At 33.4% G+C, this 24,429-nt stretch overlaps 1 protein-coding gene across 5 annotated transcripts in view; it reads right to left on the bottom strand.

The window, feature by feature from the left end:
* The window catches only part of LOC128859966 (zinc finger protein rotund), a 78,226-nt gene that overhangs the window by 16,055 nt on the left and 37,742 nt on the right, over positions 1–24,429 (bottom strand). Inside the window, exons 1-2 of one of the 5 annotated variants that reach the window (XM_054097146.1) lie at positions 7,901–8,577; positions 4,033–4,927 (exon numbers count right to left, since the gene is read on the bottom strand). The exons of 1 other annotated variant lie outside the window; for it this stretch is intronic. The gene's annotated coding sequence lies outside the window, so the exon portion shown is untranslated. Of the gene's footprint in view, positions 1–4,032; positions 7,633–7,900; positions 8,578–24,429 lie in introns of those variants that run through there. 3 more of the 5 variants (XM_054097147.1, XM_054097148.1, XM_054097150.1) reach the window with 3 other exon arrangements.

Raw genomic sequence — 24,429 nt, 5'->3', positions numbered from 1 at the left:
CTAATAGCTTTCAATATTAAGCAGATTTGTTGGAATATCTCGATCAAAGTGCTACCTGGTGGATCAATTTTTTTATAAATCATTTGGGAGATGAAAGAATTTGCTAGACTTAACAAAAGGCGTAACTTGGTGCATATTTACAAGCGAGGTGCACCTAGTATCATCTTGCGAGTATACCTTTTAAAAAATAGTAAAACTAATTTTGATCTCGAATAAAAAAAAAATAATAATTCTGTTAGGTGTTTAGCAGCACTCCTCCTGCTATTTGGCGGATACTAACAAATTTGTGAGTCTTCCCAAATATACAGCTAAGGAGATTTTAAACTACAAATAGGCAAATAAACAAGCATGCATATGTAGGGGCAAAGGATATACCATTACAGTATTACATGAGGATTCCAACCCCAGATCTGACTTATAATAACAAATTATGATTTTTCGCCTGTCTCAATCTAAAGCAATCATTATTTAATAGTCTGTGAGCAAGGCAACGTAGCGTAAAATTAGACGATTATAGGAATTTCAATTTTTTGGACCTGCACATGTCGTACAATACGCATGTACAATATAAGCATACCAGTATGCATGTACGAGTAGTTATACTAAAAAATATCTCCGTTAAAACACGTCTCACATTTCAAATGCGCCGTCTTGGACGCGTTAATAATTTCTCACTCAGCCAAGAAAATTACAGTTGAAGTTTTCCCTTTTATATGTGTCTGTATATATGTCCTATACTGTATATACGATAACCTTAAACTTGAACTACAACAAAAACAAACTTACTGAGAACTAGTGACGTTTGTGCGGAAGCAGAGCAACATTTTAAAGTAAAAAATAACAATTTACCGCGCACTTTCTTCGATTTGCTTTTTCTTTCTATGAATACTTTTTGTAGTTTTATCTAAGAAAATAATACTATAATATCAAGGTTAAATTGGTATTTTTCGCATATTTAATTTTTTTATATTAGAATTTTTCCTATCGTAAGTGTGCACGATAGTTCACTGGCGAACCCTCACTCTCCCTCCTTCCTTCCGACTGCTGATCATTCGTATGCAAATTTTAATTGTTGCTGCTCACTACTCAAGAGCCAGTATTAATGCATCTGCATACATATGCATTGCATGTAAGTTAATACGAGTAGGTACTTAAGGTGGCGTGAGGGTGAGCCACGTCAAAGGGTTTGTGAGAGCGAACAAAATGTAATGAAAAAGAGCTAAGTGTTGAGTTTTATTTGATGTAAGTGCAAAATATAGATTTTAAATTACTGTGAGTGTATTTGTAGTGACGACAGTTTTGCTGTTGTTCTGTTACATTTTCACTTTTACTTTAGCTGTGGTCACACGTCGCTATGACCAGTGCTTGGTTGTTTCTGTTCGGAACAACTTGAAAATAATTGTAGGAAAATGTATTGATTTTTTGTACATATAACTTATGGTATGTAAATATGTAAGTATGAGGTAAGTAAAACGATATGATATAATTTACGAGTCAAAGAATCTGAAAGAGCAAACTTTTACGTGGATAGCCAAACAGCTATGAAAGCGATAAAATCATACTGTCTATCATCCAAAAATGTCCATGAGTGGAAGGAAGTAATTAATAAGCTTGGACGTAACCGTAGCCTTTGTGTATGTTGGGTTCGGGTCATAAAGGTATAGAGGGAAATGAAATAGTAGGCAAAATAGCTAAAGAAGGCACGAGACTTACAGTGGATCAAATAATTAAGGTGCTTAACCTCCTCGCATAATTCAAAAGGTACTAGAAGAGCACATGTTAAGAAAAGCGATGGCCAATTGCCAGGTTGGCTGGATAATGTGCGAACGCGCATAAGATGACAGGTATACTAAATCGGTTATATCGTTCGATAGAAGGAACTGTAGAACTCTAGTTGGTGTACTAACATGGCACTGCCTAGTTGCAGTGCATGCTTACAAGCTAAATCAACTCTTAACGATGCTTGCAGGAAATGTAATGAGCCGTGTACAAGAGAAATTCTGGAGAATCTTCTCGGCTAAGACTAGAATCTATTCCTGAACAGGAACTTGAGCGACACTTAAAATTCGCGAACAGTACGCGTATCTTGAGTGACGCATATTTCCGCTAAAGAAACAACAAAAATGACTTTGTTTTGCTATCGCTATGGACCAAAATGGTTTTTGCGTAGCTTCAGCCAGCCAGTATCTCCTAACCTAACTTTTAAAACAGCTTACTTTGTATATCCCTTCATCACAAATTATTTATCTTTTTCAAGCTTTTTCGATACCATAGTAATTGTACAGTACTAATATTGTGAAGCTTGCAACCTTGATAGATTTAGTTGGAATTCATCCTCCAAAGGCTTAATTCTCTTTATGAAAATTAAAGAAAGTTCAATATTTCGTGGCGTTTCGAATAGCAAATATTCAAAGGAAAAAACAATTTTATTAAATCTTTATTTTTCATATTAGAAATCTGGATATAACAGAGCATTCAGTTTGCACGATGATGTGCCAGCCATAAGCAGGTTCGTCTACGCAATTTACACCCTATACCTACATACATACATATTATATAATGCCTCTCTACCACTACTTCCATAAGATGTTCGGCCAATTGGCGACTATTAATAAAACAGTATTACATACTTACACGCACGAGAACACTCAAAAATGCATGCGTGCATATACAAGCAATACATACAATCTAATTGTGTTAAAAATAAGTTTGCGTGTATACCTCCACCACAACCAACCCACTATATACACACACGCCTATATTTAAATATATTGCTTTCACATGCACGAACATATAACCATATCTGTATGAAGTTCTTTCTATTCCTTCCGCTCGCGCTTGCAAACCTTTATTAAGCCACCTTATCTTATCGTAGCCTTAAATTTGCGATGTATGCATACACATGGATATTTTAAACACTTATAATTTGTAGTGTTTATGTATAAAAGTATGTGCTTATGTATGCGTATTTGCCCAAGACCATGTGAGCGCAACCAATTCATGTCTGTTGCATGGTTTGACGTCGCTATTTTTATTTGTATGGTATTTCTGGTATGTATGTGTGTATATGTTTTATGCAAAGCCGCAAATTGGAATATATACGTAAGCAAATATCGTATATATTATGTAAAAATGGCAACTATATATGTATGCAAGAAAAGCATAGCTCTTGAATTGCAATATTCTCTTTTGCCATTAATTGCCTATCCCAATTAAACTATTGCTTAGCCCGATCATACATTTTCTTATCGTTTTCATTAACACCAAATGAAAATCAATGCCGTAGTATGCAAAATAGGTTTTACATATATACTATACTCGTATACACATTTTACTCATCAACAGTTTTTGAGACGTGTTCCTAGCTCACAAGTTCTCGTTCCCCTTGACTTGTGCACATTTCAATGTTGATTTCAACTCTGCAACTCTTTTGTCCGTCCACTTTCAATACACATGCAGTTGCACTCAAAACGTCTGTGACACTCTCAAATTCTATTAGGCGAAAGGCCGAAGAGAGGAACTTGTGTAATATCTGGTAACCTCGTTAGAGGTTACGTACTTGATTTTGACACAAACATCTTCACTGACCCCCCACACAAACACTATCAACCTTTATTGTTATATGCGCTATGCCACCGGTACCTTCGTGTAGGTATGTATATATTTCAAAGTGCCTTGAATGTTTCTGTTTCTGCGATGCTTGTTGTAAAATGGCGAGGGTGAAGGTGACATTAAATGACGCATTGAATTTGCTAAACACCCAAGGTTTTTTATGAAAAGCGAAAGTGGGTTGCATGGTGTTGAGGCAGTTTATTTTGCTTAGTTGTTATTTTGGAAATATTTTAAGAGAAGACGTTCCGCAAAAAAGCTGCCATCTAAAAATTATAATAAATCAATCTTTGCTTTATCTTCTATAAACACTTCTTTGTACTTCCTGTGAATAGGCTTAAATTTATTTTCATTGTTACTGCTAATAACCATTAACTAGACACATTTTGTGTTTGCGTTTGCCTTTTCTGCGCGTTTGCTTACCAGTCTCTTGCTAGTACGTATGGCATACTACACGACGTATGAGTAACATCATTCATTTATACAGACGTGAATTTGTTTTCTGCTAGAGATTGTTGCTCACTATTTCCCGTTTTTTTATTAGTCAATTTGCTAATTCTATTATTCATTTATATTTTTTGTCGTACAAAATATATTTAGTACAAAATATATATAGTTTTTTTATTTTTTTTTTTTTAGTTTTATACACTTGCAAAAGGCAAAATTTTCACTTTCATGTGACACGAGAAGTCGAGGAATTGACTTTTGACTTTTATCGTTTTCATTTGCCTTTGCCGACGGCTGTTGCTTTTTGTTCTCGATTTCGCTATGACTTATATTAAAATCTTATTTCTTAAATTTTTGCCTTTGCAGTTGCACTCAATTTCCACTCAATTAAAGTTTTCAATTAGATTTTCTCATTTCGTTTGTAGTAAATAAATATATATATAAATTTTTTTTCTTTTTCTGCCGTATTCTTTAAATTTTCAATTTTCTTTTGATTTGCATTCGCCGTTTTTGCCGCCTGCACTTTTTTTCATTCGCTTTGTTTCAAGGTTGCGACTGAAAGCCATTTCACTTTTATTTTAAACGTAAGATGATTGTGCTCATAATGTTCGCCTGAATATATTACACGTTTAAAGTTTATTTATATTCTTAAGGGCTACCGTATATATTTTCGGACATTTTGTACTCTATATGTAGTTTTTGTAGCGAACTTTATCTTCGTGCACATTTATGCAGCTAAATTTTAACACTTTGTGTTGCTTGGTTTCACAGTTAATCAAATTATTTTTATTGATGTGTTATCGCTTCGACCTTTTCAGCTTTGCTGCATTTTTTCTTCCTCACTTTAGCTAATAATAGCTTAAGCTAATAACTGTTATATAAAAAAATATTTTGTTAAGAAAATTTTTGGATTCAAAAATACTTTTTTCTTCACTTATGTACCATTGAAAAGAACAAAATCATATTAATGTTTACTACAAATAAAATTATGCATAATGCGCTTTTGCAGCTCGGCGTTGACGGGCGAGTCTGCATTCAAAAATGCACTAAAGTATGTATGTAGGCGATGAGTGGGACCTAGCCGTACTATAGAGCGGTCGAGTGGTCGAGCATCTGACTGCGAGCAGTTGCCGAGCTGTCAAATTGAGCAAAATTTTTAACTGTGCTGTGGAACAGCAGGAACAACAAAATATCGCATTTGTAGTACACCAACAACTCAAGGATATTCAACTGTTAAAATGAATAGTATTATCTTTGTTTATACACTAATTTTTTTTGTTGTCAAATACCAATTTCCTCATGTTAATTTCTTTTGAGCTAAGTACTTCGCTGTCGCAACGCTCTCCATAGCTGCGTTTGTGTGCGTGCATATGCGGAAACTCAAAGTGTTGCTGTTTACAAAAGCAAGTGCAATTGCAGTTACAATTTCCATGCACATCCACTACTGACCCATTTTTCTAGCGCCCCTCACATACAAACACAAAACAATTACAAAAGCTTCTGAGCACTCTTGCACTCAGATGCCAAAGTGTACTGCACTAAGGCAACAAGGAAGTAACTCAAACACTCTCACCACACGTGCAATGAGTACAAGTTATGAGTGAGTGAATGAGTGCAATGCATTTGTTCTTATCATTTTGCCGGTGGGGTGTCTGGTATGCGCCACCAACTGCTTTGGGGTGGCAAAAAGCTCTCACGAGACCGCTAAAAGCTCTGCAAGCTATATTATTTGTTGCAGCATACGCCGTATGGTCACCACTTGGGCCACTTGTGTGCACACAATTTCAAATCTGTTGTGGAAGGCGCTTATGCACTTGGCAAGCTATACGCCACTCAGTGTATAAGTAGACACCTATACAAACACGTTTGTTTGTATCGTTTGCATACTACCCCTCGCCGACATATTGCTGCCTTTTTCTCTATTCTTACTAATGCTTGCACTTAATGTGTTATAAGCTGTAAGGATTTCTTTATTATTTTTACACTTTCGCTCTCACACTCTTGAGCTAATTCAAAGGCACGTCGTAATAAGGAGAAAGCGGAAGCAGGTTAGGTGACTTTATTGCATATTAATTCGTTTGCAGCTATTTCTGCATTTTGTTCGTTGTCTTATTTCGCCATTGTTGTTATTGCTATTACTATTTTTAATCAAGCGCCGTCTACCCAACAAGCGGCATGGCCAAACCCTTACGAATTGAAGTGCAGTGTCTATAATTGGTTGTTGTTTAGGATATTTTTAATTTTGCTCGGTATAAATCTATCTACATATATGTATGTTTTGCAAGCCAATATACATAGGAGTATGTATAAGTGAGTTGGTAATGATAGCACGACACAGTTTCATGATCATAAATTGTGCCACGTTCTGCTGTGTTGTTAATTTGTGAGCGACTTGCGCTTTTATGGCCATCGTCATATCGTTTTCGCTTGCACTGTGATTTTATAATTATTAATATTTTTTTTAATTTTAATACCCAAGTATGTGGGTTCTACCTTTGGATTTTTTACATTTACAATGCATTTTTAAGTTTTCGTGCATGTTTCACAATGAGTTGGCGCCTTAAAAGTGTAAATTCCAAATTTTCATTTAAATTTTTTCTTTGCTAAATCACGGATGTAATGTTGCTGCTTGTTGACAATATTTTGGTAGCCATTTAAAATTCAATTAAAAGGTTGTATTAGAATTTGTAATTAATTAATCAATTTGAAAATTATCTGGTTGCAGGGAAAATGCATATCTGTGTGACAAGTGGCTACTAAAACATTATGCTGAGACAAAATTCCCATATCTCTAAAACTCATAACAGTTCCAATATTTTTCGAGCCATTTGGTATCTTTATCTTAAGAGGTGCTCTTCGTAAGGCTTCAAGAAAATATTCACCCAGATGCTCAATTCTATTCGTCTTATGTCGCATCGCAGCCTCTGTTCTCTGCAGGGAGCACTACCGCAGTCTGATTGTATATTTACCAGTAAGTTAGTTACACAGAGATATGCAAATGCGTTCCTCACAAGTTATTTCTGTAAAGCTCTGGTCTTTCCATCACCAAACCTAGCCACGCTGAATATAATTTTACACAAGGTTTTTCCTTTTTCAATCTCTGATTTGTTATTCGGTGGTTATGTCAAAAACCTTCACCCTGGATTAGGCAACAACCATTGCTAGCCATAAGGGCTTAGTTGCATTGTTTCCATTTTGCGACTTTATATGTGAGGAAGAATTTCCTTGGAGCTGATATATTTTTTAGTATTTTTCTAGAATTTATGTACATATTTTTTTCAGTAATTTTTTAATTTATTCACTTCTTTTAATACATGATTTCAAGGATGTCGTTTGTCTACTTTTATTTTAGATTTTTAAACGTTGAATTTTAAGCGATATTTTTTAAGAAATCTATAACATTTAACACATATTTATAAAGTAAATAATAGCTGCCTCTGAAGTTTGGTGATTGCTTTGGGATATGTAATTGCCTACATTTTGCATATTCTTGGCAACATGTTGCTAGTAACATAAGCAGCATGTTTCTAAGTAATACATAGGAGCATACAATTGCGTAACCGCATAAAATAATAAATTATGTAACATAATAATACGTAATATTTAAAACAAATACGTTTTTTAAGAAAAAAGTTGAAGTTAAAAACTGAAATAAGATTAATACAAAAATAAATAATAAAAAAAACAATATAGGTATGAACAAATTAATGAATATAAAATGCTCATTGTATTAGAAATTATTTGTTGGCCCAACTTTTGTAACCAGCTTGATAGCTGTGCTCAATATTCTCTCGTAGGTTACTTATTCTCAATACATAAGAATTTCGATTTTCGTTAAACTTACCTTGAGGCGCTAAACTTTAAAATATCCTATATAGAAGGAATGGGCTTCCTTATTTCTATTAACTTGTAGTTTTAACAGAAAGCTAAGCGGTATTTTAAAAAATGTTTTTGTTTAATTTTCTATATTTTATAATATTCATATTTTTTTAACTTTGTGAGATAAAAGTTTTTCTAGTTTCAAAAGTTGTCGCAAAAAATGGCAGTAAGAAGTCTTAATGGCAGTTTGATTTAAAATTATTATTTGTTTTATAATTTTTATTTAATTTTTAATTTTAATTAAGAACACATTCGTGGTATAAAGGTTCAGTTATATTAGTTTCATATAAACGATTTTCTTCATTTGCATAAATGGACGCAGATATGTATGTACGTATTTTAATACGAGTTATGTCCATATTTCAGAAAATTGTAAAATTTTTCCGCTTTTCTTTTCCACCTTCAAACTGCGTATCACTTTCTTCTGTGACGCGCAATACTTTATTTTTCGTATACAAAAACAAATTTTGTGAAAGTGTTATACGATACCAGAAACGTAGAAATTTTACTTTTCTTCAACCTATACTGTCCTCTTTGGTGGACCGCTAACCGCGCGCGCCACAAACAGAATTTCGAAACATAACCGAGCACCAGCAATGACATTCTAAAGTGCAGAAATGCGAAAAGCTGCGAAAGTATCCGCCACACAACGCGACACAAACACTAATCAACATTTTGCGAGACGTAAAGTGCAATGCTGAGTGCAGTATACGGGATATGAGATGAGCAGGTCTATCGAAAGTTGAAGGGGTGAAGGAATGATATCAGTTCCTTGTATGCATACACATATATACACGCATATGTATAAATATTCAGTATATAACTATTTATTGCCATAAATACATAGGCATGCACATATACAGGTATTTGTGGGTGTGTATTAGTTTTGAGGGAGAGTGCGCCTGTATGCATTGCAACATATTTGAATTACAAGGAGATGGAAGCATTTAGTGTTACTAGGCATAATTGTGCGCTGAGTAAATACTAACTGCGGGTAAAATAGCAGATCGTAGTATTGAGGGGATGAGTCGATGAGCTGTCATGTTGTTTGGCAAAAGCTCATAGAGAAGGGACGCATCGGAGGGCGTCTTAACCGGTAGCGTTTAAAAATCAAAACGATGCGTATGACAACACAGATATCTGCTTAATAATATTTGGCTATAAAATGCAAACGCAAATATTTCCTTGTGTCCTTGCTTATGAGAATTAATCTATGATATTATATATAAGTGCTTGAAACATTCGCGCCCTCGTAGCGATGAGTGTCGGGTGTGCATAGTAGTATAGTGCCTCGAACTTGCTCGTGCACTATAGCAACTAGGAAGTGAAAATTCGAATGAACTCAAAGTAAAATAATCTAATAGTGAAACGGCAGTAAAAGCTAGGTCGCATAAAACAAGTAAGGAAGTGCTGATTTCGGTCCGGAGACCACTTTACATTTGCATATTTTATAAAATTTAATTTGAGCTGGCTGTTAATTGTAGAATCAAACGAACTCATAGATAATGAGAGTTATAGACTTTAACGTCAGATGGATGCACGGAAATTTAGTAGTAATATATAAGAAGTGTTCACGTACACTAGTTATCCAGTCCCAATTAAATTTATGTCCGCTCTAAATAAAGTGGGCCGCAATACGGGTACAAAGTTTGAGCCGTGATTCTTCTTTTTTACCTAACCCATTTACAGAAGGTTAGCGATCACAACTACATAACTATTGATTTACTTTAATTTAGCCGTTATGGAAATACACATATGGACGTGTGTACGGCCCGTTTTAAAAATTTAATTTGCTTCGTACGCCTTTTGTTGAGTTCACCATTTTTACCAAATTTGAGTAATTTTCCTTCATTTAAAGCACTACTCATTCATTCACGAGCACTATTTCTCTTTTTTTGAAAATTACCGTTATATGAGAGATAGGCGTGGTTGTAAACCCATTTCGCCCATTTTCAATACCAAGCAAAAGTGTAATACATATGTATGTGTACCAAGTTTCATTGAAATTTATTAAGTTTTGCCCGACTTTGCGCATGGGCGAACGCAAATGACTAAATCGGCATCTCTCATCATTCTAAGCATTTTGGTGCATATATCTCGACATCTATCTCAATTCCTTTATCTTTTTGCATACAACCGTTATGTGAACGAAATTTTAATACCCTTGAACAGAAGTTCGCGCGGGTATATAAAATCAGAACAAGAAATATTTACGAAAAGCAAGAGAAAAATACTCGAGAATTGAGGAAATGAAATGAAATGCAAAAATAATTGCAAAGACAAATGCAAATGCAAATGCAAATAAAAGATTACCAGGTACTCAAAAATGCTCGCTGTATTTCTGACCGACGATCGCCAACAAATTTTAGATTATAATATAATTGATTTAATTTTGTGAATTTTTGAAATAAAGGAATATTTTTCACAAAAACTCGATAATAATAAATTTTATTCGGCTATTAGTTGAAAGGATTTGCGCGTGATTACAATTCGGTAGAGCGCGAGTTGAAAACCTACTGTGGCATGAAACACCAAATGATAGAATAAAAAAAAATTATGTTAAATACAAAAAAAAATTAAATATTAAATAAAACAAAAAAATATTTAACAGCAAAAATGCTAAGAAAATAAAATGAAAAAAACAAACATTAAGTAAAATAACTTAAAAATATATATGAACCAATTTGAACTAAAATATAGTAAAATGAAACTAAAAATAGTTTAAAATTAAGTAAAGTACTACTAGACGATAAAAAAATGTCCCTTGATTTAATTTTACATCAGAGCATAAATTAAAATTTGAGTAGAATTACATATGTACGTTTTATACTTATATGAAAAAATAGGATTGCAATGCAATTTTTTATGTGAGCAAAAAAATTTTCTTTATGACATGAATTAAATTACTATGCCGGTTAACAAATTCTGAAGGAAAATTTTGCATTCTGTTGTTATGCCGTGGTAATTTGCAAATGCCATACTACCCTATTGAACAGAAATTGACATAATTTGAAGTAGTTAATACCCAGCCCTTTTGAATAATTCTGAGTGCAAAAGTAAAATTTAAAAAATTTAAAGTTTTGGAAAGTTGTTTACGTTTTCCTGTTGCACAAGTATTTTATCATCTGGCCACCCTTCCAATTGCAATTAGCTTATTATTGCATTGTTCATCCGCATTCGGCGCTAAGACCGGCAGCGCATAAAATCTATTATGCAAAGCGTACTAAAACATTTGCGTTCATATGTACATATACACATACACACATATACATTTATAACTTATAAGTGCGCATATGCTTGCTTGTTTGTAATCATTGTACGCCAGCCGGTAAAAAGCGCTTCGCATCTAATCGCAAAATTGCATTTGAAGGACATTCGCTAACGCCGCCGACACGAATGCACTCGTATATGTGTATGTTCAACTTAAGTATGCACGGATGTGTATACATACAAACATGTGACCGACAGATAGAGCAAAAGCAGATGCTAATAAAAAGAAGTGTTGATGTTGGCGGGGGTCAGACAGCGAGCAGTGTAAGGGATGGAGCGGTAAATATTTGTTTTTGCTCATAGCCGAAGCTTTTGCTGCCGTGATACGGAAAACTTTTTCGCTATTGGCAGCGTTTACAAAATTGAGAAAGGGATACGATTGCCAAGTTGTATGGCGGCAGAGGCGAAATATTACTAAATACATTACAAAAAAACCAAAACACAAAACAAAGTGCACAACTCAATTAAGCGTAGCGCAAGAAAATACTGTAGTTCGCTGACATACAAATTACAAGAATATGCACATACATACACATCCAAACGCTTCTGCCTATCAATGCGTAAGAGTGTTTTGTATGTATGAGTGAAATGCATATTTATTTCTCATATCTTCTATTCCCGCATTTGTTGTTTGTTTATTGGGTACTATATTTGTGCCGACATTCAACTTGAACTGCAAAGCGATGTAGCTCGATGTCGGTCATGCGCTGCATGCCACTATAGAAAATATGTGTGTCCGACTATATTTTTTTCTGGTTTGTATTTTTTTTTCTTAAATTCGCAGTTGCATTAATTGTTGCGTCGCGCCACAATTAGCAAATCTATTTAGTTTTTTTCAATTCAGACATTTGTGTTTTCGAACTATTTGTACAATCAAATAAAACCGCTTTCACATTTTCAATACCTCGTGCAGCAAGTGCATGTAGCATATTCAAGCTGCAGTACATAAAGTGTGTAAGTATATACATATGTATATATTTCCCTGTTTGTTGATTTTTTTCGCCGACCTTCAACCCTTCCATCTTGCCACTTTACTTGCAATATGAGTACTTTTTCGATTGTATTTTCTGTGAGTTTTTGTGTGAGCTATGTTGAAACTGTTACCTTATTGTTTATTTTGATTTTGGGGGTCCTTTGTAAATATTATTTTCAGTTCAGTTCAGTTCAGACCGAATAAATTGAAATAGAATGCATAATTTTACTTATCTCGGTCTAAAGTTATCTTGAGGATAACGAAACAGGATACGGCAATGCGGCTTGAAATTTTAGTTATTTTTTATGTATCGTTAAAACCCAAGTTCCACCTTATCACCAGATTTAAAAAGGTTCAAAAGTTTTAGAAAAATTTTAAAAGGGTGGTATTTACCAAGTAGTTACTTTCTTTCTGTTCTAAAATCACAAATTGAGGGAGGAGCTTGGCCAAACACCTAATCAAGATGTAAATATATGCAATATATGTGCACGTAAAGAGTTGTTGATTAAAAAAATTTTTTGAAAATTACTTATTTTAACGGTGCTATATGAATTGGTTCATTACGGAAAGAAATTGAAAAAAAATTCTCCGTTTTATTCTTAAATTCTTCGCATTTTAACGCCATACGGCTTCAATAGTCATTTCCAAATACCAAGGATTTAAAATAAGAGTTTTTCTTCTTCGCTTTTATAAAAAGTTTTTCTTAATAACATCCATTTGCTTAACATTTTATTATTTGTTTTTAACTATATTTTTTTATTTTTGTTTTTAGGTCTAAAAATTGCATCTCTTTGCGATTTTTTTTTTAAGGAAAAAATTAATTTAGCACTGCAAAGTTTTTTCTATCTTTTAATGAACATTCAAAAAGTATAAAAAATTTTTGTACTGGTTAAAATAAGTTGAAAAAAATATTTAACATAGAAATTAGTAGAGCGCTGCAACGCTGGAGTTTCCAACTGGCGTACAGATACAGCTCGTAATTATTTCTCTGCGGCAAAAAATTGAAATGGATTTCTAATTATCAAGAATTTTCATTCTGGATGAACTAAGAAAACTGAGAGAAATTCCAGAATTTCAACTTTTTGGAGGTTTTAAAGAAAAAAATGCCTTTCTATAAAAAAAAAATTCACTTCAACTTGGTAGAAAAATCTTGAAAAAGTTTTTTTTATCTGTTTTGTTAGTTCAAATAGAAGAGAATTTAATACTGAAGGGAACAAGCTATGATTCATTTCAAAAGGTCCATTAGTTTTTTTTCATTCATGTACGCCAATTTAAAGAAATCATAAAAATGAAAAGTCGAGAAAAGAAGATAAAGTTCGTACTATAGCTGTCCGGCCACTGCGTAACTACCTAACGGTCGCCTACCTTTGGCTTTGTATCTACGGAAATATTGAGAATTAGGCTCTGTAACTTTGTGTGAATATTTTGAAATATATAAGGAATCGCTTAAAACGAAAAAAAAATTGATTTTTTTGACCTTATAAACCAGGCTCCCCCCTTAATATTTTTTTTACGACGGGCTTTTGGATAGTTGCTAACTCTTCAAAAAAATTGTCTAATACAACTTTTCCCTCATATGCATCCCACTGATATTGCAAACAGACTTTCTTTTGAATGTATTTGTGCGCTTGTATTCATTTAGCGATTCGTAAATGCATTACAATTTCAAATTACTGAACTTTCATTATCAGTTCAAGGCCAGACAGGTTCCCGTGCACGAAAGCTGTAACTATTTGCATAGTGTTATATACAAATATAAAAAATGCAAACAAATATCAGGGGATATTCCACATTTTAGTTATTCTAAGAAAAGGCGAAAGCCATATTTGTAATTAAAATTGCAAAGAAAAATTAGAGATTTAAAAAATACGCAAAGTAAATTTGTGCGAACCAAGATAATTACAATCGATGCGAAATACGTTCCGCTGCCAACTATGATACAAAAACAAAGGCGAAGCATAGAATATTAAAGTTTAAAGATATTTGTTAATATCTACTAATATTCATATTCACGATATCTAATAATTTATTGTAAGTATAATTGAGAAGTCTGTAAAACGATGCCACTGTGCCTGATGTGACATTCGCTAATGTCAATGCTAATGCTGATACCTTTTAATGCATATAAATACACATGTCTACAATATAGTTTGATGAAAGAGGGTGAATATGTACATAAGTACAGGGCGTTCCAATACAATCGGTAGTGCTTATTTGTTATTTTCATTGGATTAAAAGCTGAGAGCATGGAGGCTGTATGGGTATAAATGGCCGCTTCGAGACTTTTATTCCTTTCGCCGGAGCTCTACATTTGGGCACAGAAGGGACATTGTCTAAGTATTGTATATAGTTATATAATCTTTCAATTGTTGATCATTATTAATGGGTATTGGCATTTGCAATACTCTCACAATTCAGCTTTAATATTCACACATACTATTTGCCAAACATTACTGTACGCATGTCAGAGTAATGTTAATGGAGCACCCAGTATATGTTTTGCTTATCGCCGCTTATCACTATCTGCTAGAATTGAGCGATACTCAAGTGTACAATATTAACTCAAGTATCTGCACTAGCATATTTATGTACACTTGTATGTGTCTATCTATGTGAATACAATGTATGTTACACAATTATGTAGCCACGCAATCAAATTTAGAAAACAGCACACATTTGATCAACCGTAACTGCAATTGACTGGGTAGGTATGTATGTAAGTACTATAAATACAAGTACACACTTTTATGAGGAGTGCATGTGGTATGAGGAAGCGACTGTGTGTTGAGTATCTTATCAGCTATTTGACCAAGTAGGAAAAACACAAAAAAAAGTGTAATTTTTATAGCTTTTAGTTATGCATACTTATACATATGTATCTATTTATTTTCTATTCCCATATTTACTTATTTTTTTATAATAGAGGAAATTTTAAGTTTCATACTTTAAATACGTACAATCAAGCAGCCGTATGCTTATATTTATCATGTATTTTATGATAAATCGTCTAGTAAAACTTAATTTCTTAATTCGAAGTTACTTCGAATGGCGTGGCATGTGCAAAGAAATATTTAGAATTGAAATTTCTGAAGTATTAATTTGTTTTGTTTGAATTTTGTATGAGTAATATTCATTTAAAGTTTATTCTTAAGCTAAAGTTCATTTATAAATAATTTGTAGTTTAACTCTTCTATTCTCAACCGATTATATATTTTGAAAACGCATTTGGATTGCAAAGTTGCTTAAAAATTATGCGTTTTCAGCACTAAAGATGAATATAAATTTTGCCTATAACCACAGGTTTGTTAACTATCTGAAGCCTTAAAAAGGCAAGATCTGATTAGTTCGATCTAATCGTTTCGGTTGTTAGATCTTTGAAATATTTTAGAAAATTCACGATAGGTGAAAACCCAATGCGAGATGAGTTTTTTAAGTGCTCACATGCCGGCCAGATGTGACGATTTCGTAATTTTCTGCTTCGAAATCGTATTAGGCGCTTAAATAGTTGAAGTGTTTTGGCCGCCTGCAGTGATAAAGAGAAATACATTCTCTTCTTCGCATTGTTCCATCGTTTGCCACCACCAACATGCAAAGGTCCAGAAATCTTATGCAGAATCTTTCTCTCAAATACTCCAAGGGACGGCTCATCGGATGTTGTCATCGTCCAAGCTTCTGCGCTGGCATGATGAGAGCTTTGAATGAGTGTTAGTTTTGTTCGTCAAGAGAGGACTTTACTATTCAATTGGCTACTTAGTCCAAAGCAGCACTTGATGGTAAGAAAGATTCCACGTTGACTTTCAAGGTTGACATTGTTATCAGTGTTAATGCTGGTTCATAAAAAAATGAAGCCATATACAACCTTGAAATCATAAACTGCCAACAGTAACGTGGGTACCCACTGTTTGTTTGGTGATAAAATGTTATTTAAAAATAAAACTTGATGACTAATTTTGTGCCACCTTGAACATGTACCTTATCGGACAAAACATTTTATGTACAATAAGTATTAAAATTAACTTATTATTATTTTTTAAATTAAATTAACTTATTATTATTTTTATTATTAACTATTACCTTACATCGAATTGTCAAACAATCGTTAACCACATTTGGCTCACCTATAAGGACTAAAATCGGACCTGTGCTCCAACTAGGAGGATCTCATATTGTGTACCATATAACTTTAGGCAATTAGTGAACAAAAATTAAACAATTACCTTTAATTTTCAGTAATTATTCCAATTTTTCTAATTCTAGTTACCCTTCATAATCGAATACGATGTGAATTATCATCACAAGCTTTTATTACAAATTTGAAACAAACAAGCAAAAGTGCCAAAAATTGCGTGATAAAACATATTAGACAGGTCACACTTCGTCATAATACGTGACGAAAATGCCGTTAATCGTAAAAGTAGCGACGTATTTAATTTGTTTAATATTTCCTTAAAAGTCTAGTAAAAAAGTGGTTATGGCATAATTATTAGGTTGGCCTGGCTGACTGAAAGCCATCAAATGTTCCTATTGGTTCCAAGTGGTACCAGATGGAGCTAGACCTGTACATTTGCCTGTAATAGACATCTTTCAATAAGTCTGCATCTTTTGCGAATCTAAGTAAACGCTGAAGCTCTAATCCGGGGCACATTCCAAATTCTCATATTGTGAAGCTCCTAAGCATTTCATTCTCATTTTCTCAGCTAAAGCAGATCTCGAATTTCGAAGGTGTTGAAAATTTTCCATTTCTTCCAGTTCATTGAAAAATCTGCAGCTATTATTGTTTGTAATTCTTATCTTGTAAGCGAGTGCCGCAAGCAAATTATGGCCTGTTAGTATACCTACGATACTTCTATTTTCTTTTCTTGGGAGAGCTAGCACGAATAAGGCGTATTTATTTGCATTCTATTCACACATGATTTTCGCTGGTTATTATTAATGATTACAAGAAATGCTCATCTCAGAAAGACATTAGTAAAAAGTTTTCATAAAAGGCATTCATTATCGAGTAAGGCATTCTAAGGCTACAACACGACAAGAAGACTCAAGACGCTTATAGAATTAAAGAAGCATTCAGATAAATTGGCGCCAAATATAGTTAAACTAGCAAACTTAAAAGTATAAATAGCAGAACAGTTCGATTTATGTCCCAAAAAATTCTTGAAAGTGCAATGCTTTCCATTGAAGACGGAGTTTGCAACTCTGATGGTCGTTGCAACATGATAACGGCCCAAAACACACCTCGCAACGCGTAAAAAATTGGATTACAACTGAAAAAATGTATGTCCTTAAATGCAGGTCATTCACCAGACCTTAATCTATTAAAAGATTTCTCAAAAATAATAGAGAGGAGGAAAAAGGGCGATGGTGTCAGTGTGGACAGAAATAAGTTAATTGAAACTGCTGAAGTATTCATCATTACATCACCTATGCATCTATGCTTCTATGGAGAAGCGGTTATCCCATTAAGAATAGTTATGCTACAAAATATGAAATTATAAAATGGAAATTTCGCCAATATTTTCCGCCGCAATGAAAATTTAAAGAGTGCATTTTTTCGTATCTAACGTCACGGAGTGAAATAAGTGCTGCTCTATTTTTAATTTTATTATATTCACAATAATATTGATTAGAGCAAGAGATGATAGTGTACCGGTTCAATATTTTTTGTCCCACACTGCATGTGTCATCTCATTTACAGTCACACAATCAATATCATAAGTAACTTTAGTCATTTATTTGTTCAGTGTTATATACAATGGGAATGTGCGCAGTATAAAATCTTAAAAAAAAGTACATTAGGATAATCAAATGAATTTATCTCATTGTCTTCTAATTTAAGCACTTGCTTTCACTAAAACTTTTTGCTGTTCAATTCTGCCAAGTTGCTGGTGACTAGTTGCAGAAAAATACACTAATAATATATAATATTTGAAAATCTGTGCATTTCTCGAACGTTGTTGCTATAATATTTCATACTTTTTGAAAATGGCAGTGCAAGTGCAAGTGCTAGCACACACCGACTACGTAGCAGACAAATTGAAACTATAAAAATGTGCTACTCAAGGAATTATATACATATGTATGGTACATATGTATGAAGAATTTATAAACGCACATCTATGTTAGTGCATATTCTAAATGCGACTATTTGCATTTTGCAAGTGTACTTGCATTGTTTTTTTTTTTTGTTCAATATATTTACTTTGCATTGGGAATGGGTAGCAGGCGGTTTATTTCGTTTGACCGACTGACCGACTGGCAGCTAATAAATTGACAAACAAGCAGAGGCACAAAATATTCTGCTCTAAATGCATATGGATCTACATGCAACATATGCATATATATATGTATGTATTCGACGTTGCTATGAAGCTTAGTTATTCCACATGCAGTATTCTTTTATTTCTGCTACCGATTCATGATATTTATTGTTGTCATCCAATTTGCCAGCAACCACAACGCAAGTGCGACAATAACCGCAAGAGCAGTATACATATGTACGTATTTAGGAAAAGCATCAATTGTTATTTGTGGTACATATGTACTCGTACACAAACACACTGACATGCCTGCATGCTCACATACATACGAATGCGCTCGTATGCTCGCCGCCTAGTCACTCATCTTCTCACTTTTCGTCTTTGATGACTTGTTGATTACAGTTGCAGTTTGTTTTGTTGTTTTGTCGTTTTCTTTCTATTTTTCCTATGGTAATTTTCATGCGAATCGCTGCTGTTGCTGTTATTGTTGTGTTTGGCGCGCAATGTGCGTTTTATTGCAACCAGGAAGCATTCTAGCGCGCGAATGCAAATAATTAATTGAAATAAAAATTTTACAACTAGCAAAATGTGAGGAGATGATGATGGGGCTGGGGGTTGCGGCACACTTTATATAAATTATGTATTTGTGTGTGTAAATATTTTGAATTAACTAGAATTTCACAAATAACTAGGAACACACTTGCTGCATTTTTGAGTATGCAAATACATAGTACATACCCTTGTGCGTTCACTTGTTTCGCAGATGATGTGCGAGTGCGAGTGCTGGTGCCAGCAGAAAACTGACATTGAAATTGATTATAAATTGAATAAAATGTGCACATTTCAGTTTTTATGTATGCAATCATACTTACATTACAATATAATGGGCTGATGTGCTTACGGCTACGTGAGTAGTTGCGGTTATAAATAAATGATTGCAGTAGACTTTAACTTTCTTCACAGCTTACCTAAAAGAACGTCGATAAGAAGAAATACGGAATATTTATGCAAGTTGTTGATTTGTATAAATTAGGATTAAATATATAATATGTCGTACATAAATAATAAAGCAATAGATGTATATATATAGAAAAAAGCGGATGTAAAAAATATATGCGTAAGTTAGAAAATTCGAAAATTAATAAAATCTGAAGAAAGAAAGTCTGCATTTTCCAAGATTGTGAATTTATGGGCATATAATTTTTATAATATAACCAGATGCATAGTCATCTTTTAGAAATAAAGTTGGAAAATAAACATTTAGTTGCATTCTTCAGTGCCACAATGATGAAGGTGAAAAACAGAAGCAGATGCTGTCTATGAACACAAAATAGCATTAAATCCAACAGTAAAGTATGGAGTCAGTAGATCTTGTGCGCTCATTGCACATGAACTGAAGATTCACCCAGAAATAAGTTTGATCTTAACCGGCTAAGAGGTACTAACTGTGTCCATTTCATGGAATAATTATAGCGAAAAGAAGAGAACTTTTTGTTTTATCTAATCACTTTTTATTTTACCTATGGATCTATTTTCCATTCGGAACAGTAGGAATTGAAGATCATGATGATGAATACTTCAATGCTACCAAAGAACACATGATTCAATTTATGACATGGTAGGATATAATTACGTGCTCAAAATTCAGCTACTTCGCTTTTTGACGTATGTACCCTTTGTGGTGGAAATGAGATTCGTCGGAAAGGACGACTTTTTTGGTTGATTTGATTTTCTTTACTTTGTAAGTAAATTTTTAATCGTTATTTCCCAAATTCCTTCAAGCGTAAATCGACCCATTTCGCAAGCCTCAGATATTAACCTAATTTCCAGCCTTCATACCAAAGTATTTTAGTAGTACCGTGGCATTGAGTAGTCAAGTTTCAAACATTAGATGACTCACGCTGTATATTGTCATATTTCGGAAAATCTAAAAGTTATAAATAGATGACTATGCCTGCCCGAGTATATTCTTTTTATTAGCAGGCGCTTCTCGGCGAGCAGCAACATCTGGCGTTCAGAGGCGTCGTAAAACTTTGATTCCCCTTCCATTAGTAGAAACCCAGGAAGACGTACCGCACAAACATGAGCTCAGCCAAACACTCAGTAAAGGGTGTAAGCGTCAATTATAGATATACTATAAGTACATATATATTTGCTTGCCTTAGAGTTACTAGAATTAATGAATCTTCCCCTTTATTCAACACGATATAAAAATTAGAAAGATAATCAAAAAATTCATAAGTTTTGGTTAGTTGATGTTTTCTTTTTTTAATATTCTCTACGCAAACTTTTCGTCCCAATTCAACATGGTTTTTAATAGAATTTCTAGAAAAATATTTGGTAAGCAGTTTTAAAGTTTATTAAATGTGGTTAGGTACCTTTGAAGTTGCCAAAAAAGCTCTTTTTTATAATTTTGTTCCTGACGATTTTGCATCCTTTTCCCATGAGAGTATAGTGAATGCACGTCAGTGGACTTAGTTTAAATACCTTTGCAATTTGCATTCTACTATGCCCTGTATAAATATTAATTGATAGCATAACTAGGAATGAATTTAAAAAATATAGTTGAAGAACAGGAAGCTTTTACTTTCAAGGTGGCAATGGCTTCTTCAGTTGAGTAAATAAAATTCTCCATAGTTCCAATTTTATTAAGTGGAGGTAGTAATGCAGTAAACAAAAAACAAATATATTTGAAAATATCTTCTACCACGTATTTATGGCTGTCAAGATATTCATTACGTTTTCCTTAGCTAAATGTAGTTGAAAGTATTCACTTGGGCAAAGAGTGTTCCATTAGGGATGCCTGATTTGAAATTTGAAAAAGTACAGTGTAGACATGAAGATGATGGTATGGAGCACACAAATCGGTATATGGTCGCTTATGTGAAACCTTCGCTGACGTTACCAATCGCACGTCAAATCATCAGTTCGGGCTTTGTTTTTGAATTTTTAATATATAGTTTGCCTTTCAAAAAACCCTCAAGGAAGAAAATTCAACGAAGCTTAATTACATGATCTCAGTAACTAACTCACATCCAAGAGTAGTCACTGTTGGTGGATTTGTACAATATGCTTTCACATAACCATTATTAATGGCTCATCAACCCATAAATTAAAAGTTCACTACATTTTGGTATCACTTCAAAATAATATTTAATATTATAAAACTAAAATACATTCATAAAACTTAAATAATATTAAATATAAAAATTGGTAGGGTATTCTTGTTTTCAATTAAATTGTATACTAAATTGGACACCCCTTAGCTATGCATATATATTAAGCTTGCATGCACATTGTTATAACTCTACACAGACACAGACACACACATACGCACACACTAGCTCAAAAGGGTATACAGCATTGCACATCACCTGTCACCCGCTCGCCCACAGACACACATGCACATTTTTGTGTTTTGTTTTCAATACAAACAATAGAAAAAAATCAAATACAAAAAGGCACTTTGTGTGGCGTTTATTGCATTTGGCCTTGACGGTTCGTTATCAATTTCGCATATTTACAAACGTTGGAAGCGGTAGCGTCAGCAAAGACGACTATCGTCTGTAGTCTGGCGAATGCATTGTTGTAACAAGCACACAGTTTGTACGTGTACGTGTGTGTAGATGTAGATAAAAACATTTGTAAGTGAGTTTGGAAAAGTGGGAGAGGCAGTCAAATGAAACATGGCAACTGAGCAAATTTATTTCGAATATATTTAAATTACTTGTATGCTGCTAAGGGAACTCGGGAAAGCTTCTTAGTGGCTATGAATGTAAAAAAAGGTATATTTTGAAATATTGTGAAGTTTTGTAAAATAATAGGAAGTTGAGTTGATTTTTAAAACTTCATTTTACATGCATATTCCATAACTTCTTGTCTGAAATTCGAAACTTCATATAAAGTTTCCGGATGTTTGCTTGTTCTTGCGTACTTTTGATACAACAAGTTGCGGTAATTCTTATATATATATAAATATAATTGGCGCGTACGCCCTTTTTGGGTGTTTGGCCGAGCTCCTGCTCCTATTTGTGCCGTGCGTCTTGATGTTGTTCCACAAATGGAGGGACCTACAGTTTCAAGCCGACTCCGAAGGGCAGATATTTTTATGAGGAGCTTTTTCATGTCAGAAATACACTCGGAGGTTTGCTATTGCCTGCCGAGGGGCGACCGCTATTAGAAAAATGTTTTTATTAATTTTGCTTTCACCGAGATTCGAACCAGCGATCTCTCTGTGAATTCCGAATGGTAATCACGCACCAACCCATTCGGCTACGGCGAATATATTGTATATATATATATAATTCTTATAAGTACTTCATAACTCATAATAAAGCTTACTATATTCATTTAATACCGCTGTGAATCGTCAAACATATCCAGATTTTAATCAGTATAAATGTAAAATCGAAATTTCATAAAGTTTTGGGACATTTTCGGCTAATTTTGTTTCTAAATATTCCACCTCAGCTGCCTCCTCAATATATACAGGAATACAAATGGGCACATCTATATAAATAAAATTGCATCTATATATACATATATATATTAAGTATAAGGTAAATGTATATAAGTACATTGGGAAATTTGCATGTATGCAACAAAGTGTATGATTGCTGACAGCTCAAGGTTGCGCGACGGCTGTTGGATATTTTAATTGATGGTTAGAGTTTGCTTTTGTTTTTGCTATTTTTTTTCTCGTTTTTTGAAGCTTTGACGTCTCTTTATACCTGTTGCGTTTATTTAACTTTTTTTATTTACAAAGCTTCCACTTATATGGAAAGCACACTTATATATATATATGTATAAGTAACAAATACTACTTACGTAAACCGTTTAGGCGTTTTTTGCCTGGCTTCGATTTGTTAAATCTGTTTTTAACAATTATTTTATACAAATGTATTAGCTGCAGTGAAAAATAACAAACAAATTTGCGATGTGGTAAGTCAGAAAAAAGCAGAAATAACATTTTTGACAGCAGAATAAACGAAAGTATTTTAATTATTTTGTTACTCCATTTATATTCATAATTCCGTTTTTTATCTTTTTATAATACTTTTGCTGATGTGTGTAAAAAATGTAAAATTACAGTAATTGCTACTAAATTTTGTCACAATACATTAGAGAAGTGTTATGAACATATAAAAAGAACAGCTACAAGAAAAAAATCAGTGTTTTTTTATGCTAAGCTAAGATATTTCGCACTAATTACATCAGCAGGAAAGTGAAAGCAAAAATAATGTAGGCATTTGGAGAGTTTTTAGTTCAAATGAGTTTATATTTATAATTAAAAAATGTATTATTTTGCAGGTAACAACATTCGTATTCGCATTCGTATTCGCATTTTCTTTACTTGAGTTATGCTATGCTATGCGTTAATAAAAGTTATCGAAAAAAAAATTGTATATGCATGAGAAACTATAGATTTTATATACTAAATTGCATACTAAATTTTTCGTTCTATCATCAAATAAACTTTGTAGCATCATCTCAACTATGTAGCATCCAGTTTAATTTGGCTAAGCTCCTTCTATAAAAAGTTTTATAGGTATGTCTTTACACACTCTTTGATATCAATATGGATTGTGAGCTAAAAAATAAAAAAAGCTACGAAAAATGTAACTTTTTACAGTTTTTGTTGTTTTAAATTTGTCGTTCAATGCTTATGGCTAATTTATTTTTTACTTGTTTTCTATTGACTTCTTCTTTTGTATAAACTCAAGCACGCATAGTAAATTTTTTTGTTCAGTTTATTTAAACTGTTTTTACATGGCGAAGAATACCGTGTTATTCAGTCGAAAAACTGCAAACATTTAAATATAACATTTTAAATTGAAAATAATTTTGACAATTCTTATCATAAAGCTGAGTAGAGAATCATATCAAGGCATTACACCACTATACGCATACATAATATGATTAATGTTCTATTGCTTTCTTGTAGCAAAAGAAATTGATTTTCGGAAGATTCCAACATATGTAGAGTGATGCCCA

This window comes from Anastrepha ludens, chromosome 4 (genome assembly GCF_028408465.1).
Source record: "Anastrepha ludens isolate Willacy chromosome 4, idAnaLude1.1, whole genome shotgun sequence".
NCBI classification, from domain to species: domain Eukaryota; kingdom Metazoa; phylum Arthropoda; class Insecta; order Diptera; family Tephritidae; genus Anastrepha; species Anastrepha ludens.
Note: the sequence above shows the minus strand (reverse complement) of the source record. Positions and strands in the feature narration are given on the sequence as shown.